We start from the raw sequence: 15,525 nt of genomic DNA, 5'->3' as shown, positions 1-15,525 counted from the left end.
ACCATTGGCAACAATGTTGTCTTCTCTTCTTCCAGTACTTTGAGTACTCTGGCAGAAATGTTTTTGCCTTTGTTTTTCTACGTCTCTGGGTCAACAATTTTAAAATAATAGTTTGGACTGTATAGACTAGCTGCATGAAGGTCACCTCTATTAATTTTTTACTACAGCACTCTGCCCTTTGCTCTGCAGGATAGGTCTGCTTCTTTTTCTTTTTTTTTTTAAATTTCAGTTTATTTCTAAGGGGAGAAGTAAACACATTTTTCCCTCTATTTCAGGGGTGATCCGTTCAAGGTAAGTTAATTCCATTTTGCTTCATATCTGTGGGATCTTACTTGACTTTACAAGAAGGCTGTTACAATAATAGCCCTTGTATTTCAATACAGAGATATACTTTCATATTGTGTCCTCCGCAATTACTTACATAATAGATTATACAAGCGAGTGTGAACATAATGCCCAGAGGATCGCTAAATAACAAATCTGGATCACTAAATATTCCCATAAGTTTGCTGGGCAAGAGAATACATGTGCTTGTATTTCATGTCTGTAAATAACTGCATATTGTTGGAAGAAAGCAATGTTAGACAAGCAGCTTTTTCTGTAAGCAGGAATCCTCTTATGAGCTGAGCAGTCTGTAATAGAAAGAACTGTCGTCTTTTCACCTACTCTAGCAATAGATGACCACGGCAAGGTTACATATTGTGCAGAGTTTCTGTAAGGAGAACAGTTGTAGAGATGATAGTAAGAAACTAGACCTAATTAAAGGATTATTTCTCTCAAAGTGATGGCATTTTGCAAGGATTTTCCATCATTTTGCAATCCGTGGGGAACTGACTGCCAGAAACTCCACCGATCCTGAGATTGAAGGACCTCAGGGCTGACTTAGCGCTGCATCCTCTTCTCCGTTTCAATTTTATCCATTTTTTTCTGTAAAACAGAAGGTTTTACCAGAGAAACACAAATCATTATTTAATGCCCAGATTCCGCAGTTTTTAGAAATATCCCACATGTGGCCTTAGTGTGATAATGGACTGAAACACAGACCTCAGAAGCAAAGGGGCACCTAGTGGATTTTGGGGCCTTCTTTTTATTAGATTATATTTTAGGCACCATGTCCGGTTAGAGGAGGTCTTGTAATACCAAAACAAAGGGAACAGCCCAAAAAACATCACGATTTGGAAACTACACCCCACAAGGAATTCATCTAGGGGTGTATTGAGGATTTTGCCCCCACAGGTGTTTTATTGTGATACAATGAAAAACGGCTCCAAAAACGGTTCAAAAAGTGACATGCACTTCTTTTTACGGGGCGTTTTTTATGCGCCGATTTTTCACACAGCCACGTAAAAAAGATTCCCATCGGAACGAAATGCCGTTTTTTTTCCCCATTGAAATCAATGGGCAGATGTTTGGAGGCTTTCAGCTTCGGTTTTTCCAGCCATTTTTTGAGGTGTTTACGCCCCTAAAAACAGCTGAAAATAAGCCATGTGAACATACTCTTAGAGTATGTTCACACGACAGCGTCCGTAACGGCTGAAATTACGGGGATGTTTCCGCCTGAAAACATCCCCGTAATTTCAGCCGTAACGGCATGTGCAGGCGCTTGAATGCCGCGTCCATTACGGACGTAATTGGCGCTGCTATTCATTGGAGTCAATGAATAACGGCTCCAATTACGGCCAAAGAAGTGACAGGTCACTTCTTTGACGCGGGCGTCTATTTACGCGCCGTCATTTGACAGCGGCGCATAAATATACGCCTCGTGTGAACAGACAAACGTCTGCCCATTGCTTTCAACGGCCAGATGTTTGTCAACGCTATTGAGGCGCTATTTTCAGACATAATTCGGGGCAAAAACGGCCGAATTACATCCGTAATTAGTGCGTGTGAACATACCCTTAGGGTATGTTCACACGGCAGCGTCCGTAAAGGCTGAAATTATGGGGATGTTTTCAGGAGAAAACTTCCCCGTAATTTCAGCCGTAACGGCATGTGCAGGCGCTTGAACGCCGCGTCCATTACGGACGTAATTGGCGCTGATTTTCATTGGAGTCAATGAATAACGGCTCCAATTACGCCCCAAGAAGTGACAGGTCACTTCTTTGATGCGGGCGTCTATTTACGCGCCGTCATTTGACAGCGGCGCGTAAATATACGCCTCGTGTGAACAGACAAATGTCAGCCCATTGCTTTCAATGGGCAGATGTTTGTCAACGCTTTCAAGCCGCATTTTTCGGACGTAATTCGGGGCAAAAACGCCCGAATTACGTCCGTAATTAGTGTGTGTGAACATACACTTACACTGAAAGCAAGCCCACTAGGCTCCACCTCTGGGCAGGGCCTAATAGGCTTTCGTGCTTGGCAGACCAGGAGGCCATTGTTGGGCTTCCGGTTGCCGTAGCAGCCATTGGCTACAAACCCCTTAGATGCCGCAGTCGCTTTTGACCACAACATCTAAGGGGTTAATCGTCTGGATCGTAGCTAGCTCCATTTCCTGCCGTTAAAGCAGGGTGTCAGCTGTAACAAGTAGCTGACACCCGCAGCTGATGGCGCAGGCTCACCTTCTGAGCCCGTGCCATCTATTTGTCATAAGTATACAACATTTTTGTGGGAAGCACTAGCTCTCCATTACATATACTTACGACATATGTCGGGCAAAGGGCTAATGTCTATAAGAAAATATAGAAAACACTACATACAAACCATTTTAGTTTGTGGTGTTTTTGAGGTTAGTGCCGTTATTTTCAACAATGAAAAATGCACTTTGTATGGTGTTTATTTTTTTTGGCCATTTTCTCAATTTTAGCACTATATCAGCAGCCAGAGTGAGGCTTCCTATACTTGCAGTTCTTTGTTCAAGGCAAAAATTTTCCGCCATTAGTTTTGATATCACTTTCTCCCCTCTGGAGTTAAAACTTAGTTTATTAGGTTATGGTGAGCTAACAATTAGGGTATGTGCACACGACCTCTTTTCAGACGTAATGGAGGCATTTTATGCCTCAACTTACGCCTGAAAAGACGTCTCCAATACGTCGGCAAACATCTGCCCATTGCTTGCAATGGGTCTTACGATGTTCTGTGCAGACGAGCTGTCATTTTACGCGTCACTGTCAAAATATACGGAGCGTAAAATGACGGCTCTTCAAAAGAAGTGCAGGACACTTCTTGGGACGTTTTTGGAGCCATTTTCTCATAGGCTCTATTGAAAACAGCTCCAAAAAGGCCGTAAAAAACGCAGCGAAAAACGCGATTTGCTCAAAAAACGACTGAAAATCAGGGGCTGTTTTCCCTTGAAAACATCTCCGTATTTTCAGATGTTTTTGGTTAAGCGTGTGAACATACCCTTATGGAGGTGGAAGATGACTGTGCCATAACCAGAGGTCAAACAGTCATCAAAGATACATGGTTTTTAATTTCTTACTAGAAAAGGGACAGTATAAGACCCTATAAGGCTCTGTTCACATGTGTTGTGGCTCTCAAACAAAACTCAAAAAACAATGGTGGAACTACACTTTTTTTTCCACCGACTAAAAAAATAAACAAAATGGTTCCATTAAAAAATACAACTCGGCCCGCAAAGAACAACTCCTCATACGGCAATGTCAACAGAAACAAAAAGTAAAGAATCTTGAAATGCGACCTTTAAAAAAAAAATAATAAAAAAAAAAAAATTGCTTGTTGTTGCCAATTTTTTTGTCTTTACCAAGTTACTTTTTTTTAGAATATTTTTTTTTATTTTCTTTTCGAATTTTTGGTGTATCTTTTTTTCTTCCACAAGGTGGGAAATAAAAAAAATTACATAATAATTTTTTATGTTTTCCTATGTTGGCCACCAAAGGGAGCACTTCCCATAATTACAGCAAGGTGAATCAGGCAAATCAACCTGACTCACAGTTGCTGTAAGGCCTTATTCATACGAACGTGTCCGCAAAAGTTCAGTGTGACATCTGTATATGGTGCGTGGCTGCGTGAATTTCACGCAGACGGCATCATTATGACACTCTGTTTTTATGTTTACAAACATAAAAGCAGGGGGTGCTTTTCTGTGTTCATTCATTTTTTTTACTACTGTAGCGCGAATCACGCACGGCACCTGGAAGTGCTTCCGTGTGCCGAGCGCGAAACACGGGCAAGTATAGGCATACCTCCTAACCGTCCCGGATCCAGCCGTACAATCCCGGTTTCTCACCGATGTCCCGCCGTCCCGGGCAGTCTGCAAAATATCCCGCTGGATGCTGCAGCTGTATCAAAATAGCTGATCGCTGCTGACAGGCGCCCTGCATGCCAGACGACTGCAGCAGCGATCAAAAGAAGGCAGGAGTCTTGCGGCGGTGTTCTCACTGGGATCGATGCGGGAGTGGACCAGTCCAGTCACCTGACCTCACCGTTCAGGTGACAGGTCAGGTGACTGGACTGGTCCACTCCCAGGCCGGCATCGACACCAGTGAGAACGCCGCCGCAAGACTCCTGCCTTCTTCTGACGGTGAGTGAAAGCAGAGCGGAGAGTGGTAGCAGTAGGGCCGGCTACCTCTTGTAAGGAGGTTGTGTTGTGCTACCTACAGGGAGCTATCTACAGGGGGGCTGTGTCCGGCGCTATGTACTGGGGGGCTGTGTGTGGCACTATGTACAGGGGGGCTGTGTGTGGCGCTAAGTACAGGGGGGCTGTGTGTGGCGCTATCTACAGGGGGCTATGTGAGGAGCAATCTACAGGGGGGCTATGTGTGGAGCTATCTACAGGGGGGCTGTATCTGGAGCTATCTACAGGGGGGCTGTGTTGAACAATCTACAGGGGGGGCTGTGTGTGGCGCTATCTACAGGGGGCTGTGTGTGGCGCTATGTACAGGGGGCTGTGTGTGTTGCTATGTACAGGGAGGCTGTGTGTTGCTATGTACAGGGGGGCTGTGTGTGGCAACCTTCTACAGGGGGGGCTGTGTGTGTCGCCATCTACGGGGGGGGGGCTGTGTGTGGCGCCATCTACAGGGGGCTGTGTGTGGCGCCATCTACAGGCGGGGCTGTGTGTGGCGCCATCTACAGGGGGGGCTGTGTGTGGCGCCATCTACAGGGGGGGCTGTGTGTGTCGCCATCTACAGGGGGTGGGCTGTGTGTGGCGCCATCTACAGGGGGGGGCTGTGTGTGGCGCCATCTACAGGGTGGGCTCTGGTGGATGATTTTTCCATTGACCGATAGAAGAGTTACACAACTGGAAAAAAAAATCCCCATCATGCAACTCTGCTACCTGTCAACTGAAAAGTCATCAACCACAGGGTCTCCCTCTTGACTTTCATTGTTCTCAGCCTTTTGGTTTGTCCTGCAGCTGCTGCCGTGATGAGCAAATGTTATACCCAAGATAGGTAAAGTAACACAAAGACGATATAACCTGATCCATAATATCTGTGATATCCAAATAGTCTAGAGATCCTCAGTGAGAATGTGCGCGTGTTATTTTCAGAAGGATCTGGCCGTGATTAGATGTGTTGATGCGGGATATTGAGCGTGGTTAGGGGGCGTGGCTTAAAATGTCTCTCTTTTCCGAGGTATGGTATAGGATATGTCGTGAGTTTTACACAGCGAAAAATACGCTGCGTGAAAATCACGAACTGTCAGAACGGCCCCATTGACTTGTATAAGTCCGTGCGACGAGCGTGATTTCCACGCGCGTAGCACGGACGTAATACACGTTCGTGTGAATAAGGCCTAAGAGTGGGAGGGACGCGCTCCCTACTAGTGACCACACTTACCACCCCTCCCTTATTTTGGCCACAAGCCTGGGTGAGGTGTCTTCAAATTGCCTAGCCCTGTGCAGCACCATTTTGTAAGTGACTGTAGAACGGAAGAACGTGCTGTTTATGGCTACAGGACACCAAAATAGCTGAGAACGATGAAAGTCATGAAGGAGACCCTGTGGTGGATGACTTTTCAGTTGACAGGTAGCACAGTTACATGACCAGCCAGATGCAACATAGCATCAGCCGCCTAGCATTACCAGGGTGGGAATGGCAATGTTTTTTTTATATTTCCCATTCTAATAATACCAGCCTGCAGCTGCCCCAGTACCCGACCATCACTGCAGATGGTCGGGTACTGGATTGTACAAGGCTCTTCCCGGTACACCTGGTGCCACTGGGTACTGGGGTAAATATCGGGGGTTAGTGTTAGCTTTCTCACCGGCTAACACTAAGGGCTTATTTAGACGAACGTGATATACATCCGTGCAACGCGCGTGATTTTCACGCGCCCCGCACGGACCTATGTTAGTCTATGGGGCCGCGCAGACTGTCCGTGAGTTTCACGCAGCGTGTGTCCGCTGCGTAAAACTCGCGACATGTTCTATATTTGTGCGTTGTTCGTGCATCACGCACCCATTGAAGTGTGACGTGCGTGATTCGCGCAACAGCAGTAAAAAATATGAATGAAAACATCCAAACAGAGTGTCATAATGATGGCGGCTGCGCAAAAATCACGCAGCCACGCATCATATGGTGATGAGTCACGGAGCTGTTAAGTACCTTTTGCGCGCGCAAAATGCTGCATTTTTTGCGCTCGCAAAATGCGCACGCTCGTGTAAATCCAGCCTAACAATCAGACAGCGGCCATTACTACGGCAGTTGTAATAAATGTAAAAAAACAGACACACAGAAAAAATATTTTATTGAAATAAAAAAAAACTCCCACACAACCCTCGTAAACCATTTTACTGAGAATAAGAAAAAGCTGTCGTCAAATCCGATGTAGTTCAACAACCATACCTGTAAAAAAAAACAAACACAAAAACCCCATTAGTAACACATAAAAAAGCTCTTCGCCAAATCCACCCCCACACCAAACCAACATGTAGCCAGTCCACAAACCCTCCCCCCAACACAAACCCCCCCAACATGCAGCCACTCCCCACACTACAAACCCCCCCCACACACAAATCCACTCCCACACGCACAACCACCCCACCTAAACATGCAGCAGCTCTCCAACCCCCCACTCCTATGATGTTGCTGTGAACTGCGCATGCCACAGAACATGCATAGTTCAGTTAAAACAACACCAGCTTAGGAGATAGTGTCGGCTCCGTCTCTACTCTCCTATGCCCTGTATGTGTCGTATAGTATCTGTGTATGTGTCTTGAAGAGACACATACACAGATGCTAATAAAAATGACAGCCCACAATTTTTTTTGTAAGTATTAGGCCTCATGCACACGACTGTAGCCATGTGCACGGCCGTGATTTTCGGGTCGGCCGGCAGCGGAGTGTCACCTGCGAGCCGCCCGAAAATCGCGGGCCGTGCACATGGCCGTGTCCATTATTTCCTATGAGCAGAACACGGCCGTAATAAGACATGCCTGTTCTTTCTGCGGTCCAGGCTCCTGGGCCATGCACGGACCGTGGAAACCACGCTCGTGTGCATGGCCCAATAGAAATGTATAGGGCTGCAATTCTCCCGTGGATTTTCGGGGGAATTGTGTCCGCAAAAGCACGTTCGTGTGCATGAGGCCTTAATAAAAAAAATTATTAGGGGACGTAATGAATTACTTATTTATAATTAAATATATAAAAACAAATAAAATAATAATAAAATAATAATTTCATAACCCTGTTTAAAGAGGCTCTGTCACCAGATTTTCAAATCCCTATCTCCTATTGCATGTGATCGGCGCTGCAATGTAGAGAACAGTAACGTTTTTCTTTTTCAAAAACGAGCATTTTTGGCCAAGTTATGAGCATTTTTATATTTATGCAAATGAGCCTTTCTTATGGACAACTGGGCGTGTTTAATCTTATTTCCAACTGGGCGTGTATTGTGTTCGTTACATCTGGGTGTGTTTACTTGTTTTACTAGCTGGGTGTTGTGAATGGAAGTGTATGATGCTGACGAATCAGCATCATCGCCTTCTCTTCGTTACCACCCAGCTTCTGGCAGTGCACAGACACACAGCGTGTCCTCGCGAGATCACGCTGTGACGTCACTCACTTCCTCCCACAGGAACTTCATCGCGTCGGACGAGCGAGGACACGCTCTGTGTCTGTGAACTGCCAGAAGCTGGGTGATTCGTCAGCATCAAACACTTCCATTCACAACGCCTTCTGGCAGTGCACAGACACACAGCGTGTCCTCGCGAGATCACGCTGTGACGTCACTCACTTCCTCCCACAGGAACTTCATCGCGTCGGACGAGCGAGGACACGCTCTGTGTCTGTGAACTGCCAGAAGCTGGGTGATTCGTCAGCATCAAACACTTCCATTCACAACGCCCAGCTATTAAAACAAGTAAACACACCCAGATGTACGCACATAATACACGCCCAGTTGGAAATAAGATTAAAAACGCCCAGTTGTCCATAAGAAAGGCTCATTTGCATAAATATAAAAATGCTCATAACTTGGCAAAAAATGCTCGTTTTTGAAAAAGAAAAACGTTACTGTTATCTACATTGCAGCGCCGATCACCTGCAATAGGAGATAGGGATTTGAAAATCTGGTGACAGAGCCTCTTTAAGGGTCAAAATAGGCTGGTCATTAAAAGGTTAAAAACTAAGTGAATGATCCGTACTGTGAAAAGGTCACAGTAAAAATATATGTTTGTAATCTATGAGTAAAAAATGTACAACATATTTCATATACTAAGAATATAACTAATAAAATATTTAAAAAAAAACGGTGACCAGGTGTAAGAATCAACCGCAGTAAAATTGCATGTTACAACAATCACTGCTTGACCTGAGGCCGGATTCACACGAACATGTGCGTTTTGCGCAAAAGGCACTTGACAGCTCCGTGTGTCATCATCATATGATACCATCATTATGACACGCTGTTTGTATGTTTGTAAACAGAAAAGCACGTGGTGTTTTTCTATTTTCATTCATACTTTTGACTGCTGTTGCGCGAATCACGCGCGTCCCACGGAAGTGCTTCCGTGTGGTGCGCGTGATTTTCACGCACCCATTGACTTCAATGGGTGCGTGATCCGCGAAATACGCACAAAGAACGGACATGTCCTGAGTTTTACACAGCGGACACATGCTGCGTGAAAATCACGGACTGTCTGAACTGACCCATAGACTAATATAGGTCCGTGCGAGGTGCTTGAAAATCACACGCGTTGCGCGGACGTATATCACGTTCGTCTGAATAAGCCCTAAGTGTGTCTCAATCCGGGAAAAGAGTTCTTCCGATCGTCACCAGCCGTCTGCAACTTTTTCCCTGTAGTGAAACATTGAGCCTGTGAGGTATAGTTTTGCATGTATATGTATGTACCCATATACACATAGGTATCAACAACTTTTTCCTATTATGTGCTCCAAAAAGAAGAGAAAAAGCAAACCAAAACATTGCAAGAGGGAGGAAAAAATGCAAGGCTTGGCTAGCATGAAGATCTCTCTTCACTAGACATTTTAGATACCTGTTCAAAACAGTGAAAAACGCCGCGAAAATCGGCGTGCAGGCAGAGCAAAATCTGCCTCAAAATTCCAAACAGAATTTTGAGGCAGATTTCCTGCCTGCAAAAAACTCAGTGTGAACCCAGCCTAAAGATCCTCATGAACACTTTTTGCTGACTTCGCTTTCATAGACCGTTTAGAACTTGGCAATAAACATTGCACACAAAGATAATTTTTATGTTCTAACTGCTAATACAGTCGAATGTCCTGTTCTGTGATTTTGTTTGGACTGTTGTTTGGCACATGAGCTGTTGATGTTTGTAGATATCTTCACTTTACGATAACCGCACTCAGGGTATGTTCACACTGTCTATTTTCAGCAGTTTTTCAGGCCGTAAACTTCCCGAAAAACGGCTGAAAAATCGGAAGCAGAACACCTACAAACATCTGCCCATTGATTTCAATGGGAAATACCGTGTTCTGTTCCGAAGTGGCGTTTTTTTACACCTCATTTTCAAAAAACGGCGTGTAAAATGATGCTCCGTAAAAAGTGCATGTCCCTTCTTGAGACTTTTTGGAGCCGTTTTTCATTGACTCTATAGAAAAACAGCTCCAAAAACGGCCATAGAATACGCCACGAAAAACGCTAGTTGCTTAAAAAATGTCTGAAAATCAGTAGCTGTTTTCCCTTGAAAAGAGCTCCGTATTTTCAGCCGTTTTTTGTTAAGCGTGTGAACATACCCACAAAGTGACCGATGCAGCTATAGAAATTTGACAAACTGACTAAATAGTTGGCTTCCTATAACAATGCCATGGTTAAAGCCACCAAACATATATGGACAGTGAGGTCAATGACTTCTCCTGGAGCAGAATCCCCGGCCACAGATTCGGCAATGCTGTGGCTGGGGATTAGGGGTTCCGCTCCTACAGGGAGAAACAAAATACCCTCCTCCTCACATGCACTTCGCGAGCGGCAGAATACATGGCTGTCACTCGGATCACATCCGAGTGACAGACGTTCTTTACACGGCCCCATAGACTTCTATGGGATCCGTGCGGCTGGGAGAACGGCCCAAAATAGGGCATGTCAAAAAATCAGCCGTGTGAATAGCCCCATTTGAGGTCTATTGTTCCTACTGCGGCCGTGTGACGCCTGTTCAAAGAATGGCCGTCACACGGCTGAGAATCCCTGTCGTGTGAATAGGGCCTTAGAGGGAATATTTACATCTCAGAAGTATCTGAGCCTTTTTCAGCCATGACATTAAAACCACTAACAGGTGAAGTGAATAACATTGATTATCTCGATACAATGGTGCCTGTCAAGGGGTGGAATATATTAGGCAGCAAGTGAACAGTCAGTTCTTGAAGTTGATGTGTTGGATGCAGAAAAAATGACCAAGCGTAAGGATCTGAACAACTTAAGTCTTGGTGTAGAGGAGAAGGCTTTGGGTTCCTAGAGCGCTGGGCTGATTTTTCATTGAGGGTACAAACTGTATTCTACAGATTTGCACCTGAATGAAAGGGGTCCGTTGTACTGGGGGAGAGAATTCTAGCAGGGGTGTCAGAGTATTTAAATTGGGGCTGAGGAGGGAGTTCAATGTAGAAAATAAAGGGGTAGTTAGGTTAGAGAGGGGGACTATATTGGTGGGAGAGAAATCTACTGTGCGGAGAGGATTAGGCAACAGGATAAGGAGTTCCTTTTGTTACAAAACAACATTGAAGATAAAAATGGCCACACTGTTTCGGAAAGACACTGTTTCGGAAAGACAGGACAAATAGGAAAGGCGGTGGTGTTGTAATGGCAGGAAGGAGGTGAAGGGAAAGTGAGCCCTAATCTACCCACCGCCCTGTCCCTGCCTACTTGCAACGACTCGCCCTAGGCGACGAGGTACAACTGGGCGGCGGTCCCTACGCTGGCTAAGTGCACAGGAAGACAAACAGGGGACACGCAAGGGAAGGGGCAGTAGCCACGGAACGCCACGAGGAAACGGGGCGGCGAACGAACAGTCAGGACCAGGACGAAGTGAGTACACCCGAGCGGGCACGGAGACAGAAGCAAGCCAGGGGCAATGCAAAGCAGGTCAAGCAGAACTGCAGCAAGGCAGAAGCACGGCAGAAGCAGGCTGGAGCAAGCAGCAGTGGGGCCAGGAATCCAAAAGAATTACAAGCACTGAGGGAGAGCACAGGGCAGGTAATAAAGGGCAGGGGGCGGAGCTAACTCCGACAGACCAGGCCGCGATAGGCTCTCCCACTCCTGAGCCTGCCACCCTGGTTGGTGGGAGATGGTGTCAGTCGAACAGGTCTGGCCTCAGGTGTGGATTGATTAATCCCAGGAGAATAGCTAGATGAAGTACCTGGCAGATCCCTAACAGTACTCCCCCTTTTATGAGGGGCCACCGGACCCTTACTAAGGGGACCCGGTTTAGTGGGGAAGAGGAGGTGGAACCTCCTGATCAATACCCCAGCGTGAACATCACGGGCAGGTACCCAAGTCCTCTCCTCCGGCCCGTATCCTCTCCAATGGACCAGGTACTGGAGGGAGCCCTGGACCATCCTACTGTCCATAATCTTGGCCACCTCGAATTCCACCCCCTCAGGGGTGAGAACGGGAACAGGAGGTTTCCTCGAGGGGGACCAGGACGGGGAGCAGCGTTTAAGGAGGGAGGCATGGAAGACGTCATGTATGCGAAAGGATGGGGGGAGCTCCAGACGGAAGGATACAGGGTTGAGGACTTCAATGATCTTATAAGGTCCAATAAATCGGGGAGCAAACTTCCTGGACGGGACCTTAAGGCGCAAGTTCCTGGACGACAACCAGACCAAATCCCCGACGACAAACCGGGGGTTAGCAGAACGTCTACTATCCGCCTGAATCTTTTGTGCGCTCTGGGACGCCTCTAGGTTCTTCTGAACCTGGGCCCAGACAGTGCACAGTTCCCGATGAACCTCCTCTACCTCAGGATTATTGGAACAACCAGGGGAGACGGAGGAGAACCTTGGGTTAAACCCGAAATTACAGAAAAACGGGGAGACCCCTGACGAGTTACTGACCCGGTTATTCAGGGAAAATTCAGCAAGGGGAAGGAATGAGACCCAATCGAATTGACAGTCAGAGATGAAACACCTTAAATATTGTTCCAGGGATTGGTTGGTCCTTTCCGTTTGGCCATTAGTTTCGGGATGGAAGGCGGAGGAGAAGGACAGATCAATCTCCAACTTTTTACAAAAAGCTCTCCAAAATAAGGAAACAAATTGTACCCCTCTGTCAGAAACGATATTGACTGGGGCCCCATGGAGACGCAGGATGTGTTTCACAAACAAAGAAGCTAACGTCTTGGCGTTAGGTAGCTTCTTAAGGGGCACAAAGTGGCACATCTTGCTGAAGCGGTCGACTACCACCCACACCACCGACTTGCCCTGAGATGGAGGCAAATCGGTGATAAAATCCATGGAGATATGGGTCCAAGGTCTCTGGGGAATGGGCAAGGAACGTAGTAGGCCCGCAGGTCGGGACCTAGGGGTTTTGGACCTAGCGCAAACCTCACAAGCGGCGACGTAAGCCCTAACATCTTTAGGCAACCCAGGCCACCAATAGTTTCTGGTAATGAGGTGTTTGGTGCCCAAGATGCCAGGATGACCAGATAGAGCGGAGTCATGGTTTTCCCTGAGTACCCTCAGCCGGTATTGCAGGGGAACAAACAGTTTGTCCCCAGGGACGTTCCCGGGAGCTGTACCCTGATCAGCCGCGATATCAGAAGCTAAATCAGAATCCGTGGCAGAGACGATTATACCAGGGGGTAAAATACAAGCAGGATCCTTCTCGGAAGGAGGATTGGCCATGAAACTACGTGACAGAGCGTCAGCCTTAATATTCTTGGACCCAGCCCTATAGGTAACCAAGAAATTAAATCTGGTAAAGAATAGTGCCCACCGAGCTTGTCTAGGATTAAGCCTCCGGGCCGATTCTAGGAAAACCAGATTCTTGTGATCCGTAAGGACCGTTACCTGGTGTCTGGCCCCCTCCAGGAAGTGCCGCCACTCCTCAAAAGCCCATTTAATGGCTAGAAGTTCGCGGTTGCCAATATCATAGTTACTCTCCGTGGGCGAAAACTTCCTAGAGAAGTAAGCACAGGGGCGGAGATGGGTGAGGGAGCTGGTACCCTGGGACAAGACGGCCCCCACTCCCACCTCGGAAGCGTCAACCTCCACAATAAATGGCTCCTCTTGGTTGGGCTGAATCAGCACGGGGGCCGAGATAAAGCACTTCTTGAGAGTCTCAAAGGCCTGGACGGCCTCAGGGGACCAATGGAGGACATCGGCACCCTTGCGGGTAAGGTCCGTAAGAGGCTTAGCGACGACCGAGAAGTTGGCAATAAATCTCCTGTAATAGTTGGCGAACCCTAAAAAACACTGTAACGCCTTAAGGGAGGCAGGTTGGACCCATTCCGCCACAGCTTGAACCTTGGCAGGGTCCATGCGGAATTCATGAGGAGTGAGGATTTGCCCTAAAAATGGTATCTCCTGTACCCCAAAGACACATTTTTCAGTCTTAGCAAACAGATTATTCTCCCGAAGGACCTGGAGCACCTTCCTGACATGCTCCACGTGGGAGGACCAGTCCTTGGAAAACACCAGTATGTCATCAAGGTACACAACAAGAAAATTACCCAGGTACTCTCTCAGGATTTCATTAATAAAATTCTGGAAGACAGCAGGGGCATTACACAACCCAAAGGGCATGACCAGGTATTCGAAATGACCCTCGGGTGTGTTGAACGCAGTTTTCCACTCATCCCCCTCTTTGATGCGGATAAGGTTATATGCCCCCCGTAGATCGAACTTAGAAAACCATTGGGCTCCCTGAACCTGATTAAAAAGATCCGGAATCAAAGGAAGTGGGTACTGGTTCCTTACGGTGACCTTATTCAGGTTACGATAATCAATGCACGGCCTAAGACCACCATCCTTCTTCCCCACGAAGAAGAAGCCAGCACCTACAGGAGAAGTCGAGGGGCGAATGAAACCCTTGGCCAGGCATTCTTGGATATACACCCTCATCGCTTCACGTTCAGGACATGAAAGATTAAATATCCTACCCTTAGGAAGCTTGGCACCAGGCACCAAATCGATAGCGCAATCGTAATCTCTATGGGGGGGCAACTCCTCGGAGGCCTCCTTAGAAAACACATCGGCGAAGTCCTGAACAAACTCAGGAAGCGTGTTTACCTCCTCCCGGGGAGAAATAGAGTTAACAGAAAGACATGACATAAGACATTCATTACCCCATTTGGTGAGATCCCCAGTATTCCAATCAAACGTGGGATTATGCAGCTGCAACCAGGGAAGACCTAATACCAGATCAGACGATAATCCCTGCATCACCAGTACAGAGCACTGCTCCAAATGCATGGAGCCAACCAGGAGTTCAAAAACAGGAGTATGCTGAGTAAAATAACCATTAGCAAGGGGGGTTGAGTCGATTCCTACTACAGGGATAGGATAAGGTAAATCAATACAAGGCATCTTTAGAGACATAGCAAATTCCAAAGACATGATATTAGCAGATGAGCCAGAATCCACGAAAGCACTGCCCGTGGCAGAACGGCCAGCAAACGAGACCTGAAAGGGAAGCAAAATTTTATTGCGTTTCACATTAACGGGAAATACCTGTGCGCCCAAGTGACCTCCCCGATGATCACTTAGGCGCGGAAGTTTTCCGGCTTCTTATTCTTGCGCCTGGGACAGGTGTTCAGTAGATGCTTGTCGTCCCCACAGTAGAAGCAGAGACCATTCATTCTGCGAAACTCCCTACGTTGTCGAGGGGACATGGAGGCCCCGAGTTGCATAGGTACCTCCGAGTCCTCCGTGGAGGGGCGAGGAGACGGGACCTTGGGGGGGATCGCAGAAAAGTCAGAGGGGAGCACACTGAAGCGTTCTAGCTGACGTTCCCTGAGACGTCGGTCAAGTCGTACTGCTAGGGCCATAACCTGGTCAAGGGAGTCAGGCGAGGGGTAGCTAACCAGCAGATCCTTCAGGGCGTCAGATAATCCTAACCTAAACTGGCACCTTAGGGCCGGATCGTTCCACTGAGAAGCTATGCACCACTTCCTAAAATCAGAACAGTATTCCTCAACCGGTCTCCTACCCTGAC

At 47.1% G+C, this 15,525-nt stretch overlaps 1 protein-coding gene across 1 annotated transcript in view; it reads left to right on the top strand.

The window, feature by feature from the left end:
* Positions 1-227: 227 nt before the first annotated feature.
* The window catches only part of LOC142657923 (flavin-containing monooxygenase 5-like), an 87,961-nt gene continuing 72,663 nt past the window's right edge, over positions 228-15,525 (top strand). The window contains exon 1 of the mRNA XM_075833465.1: positions 228-291. The gene's annotated coding sequence lies outside the window, so the exon portion shown is untranslated. The remainder of the gene's footprint in view (positions 292-15,525) is intronic.

The sequence above is a fragment of the Rhinoderma darwinii genome, chromosome 7, assembly GCF_050947455.1.
Source record: "Rhinoderma darwinii isolate aRhiDar2 chromosome 7, aRhiDar2.hap1, whole genome shotgun sequence".
Taxonomy (NCBI): Eukaryota; Metazoa; Chordata; class Amphibia; order Anura; family Rhinodermatidae; genus Rhinoderma; species Rhinoderma darwinii.
Note: the sequence above shows the minus strand (reverse complement) of the source record. Positions and strands in the feature narration are given on the sequence as shown.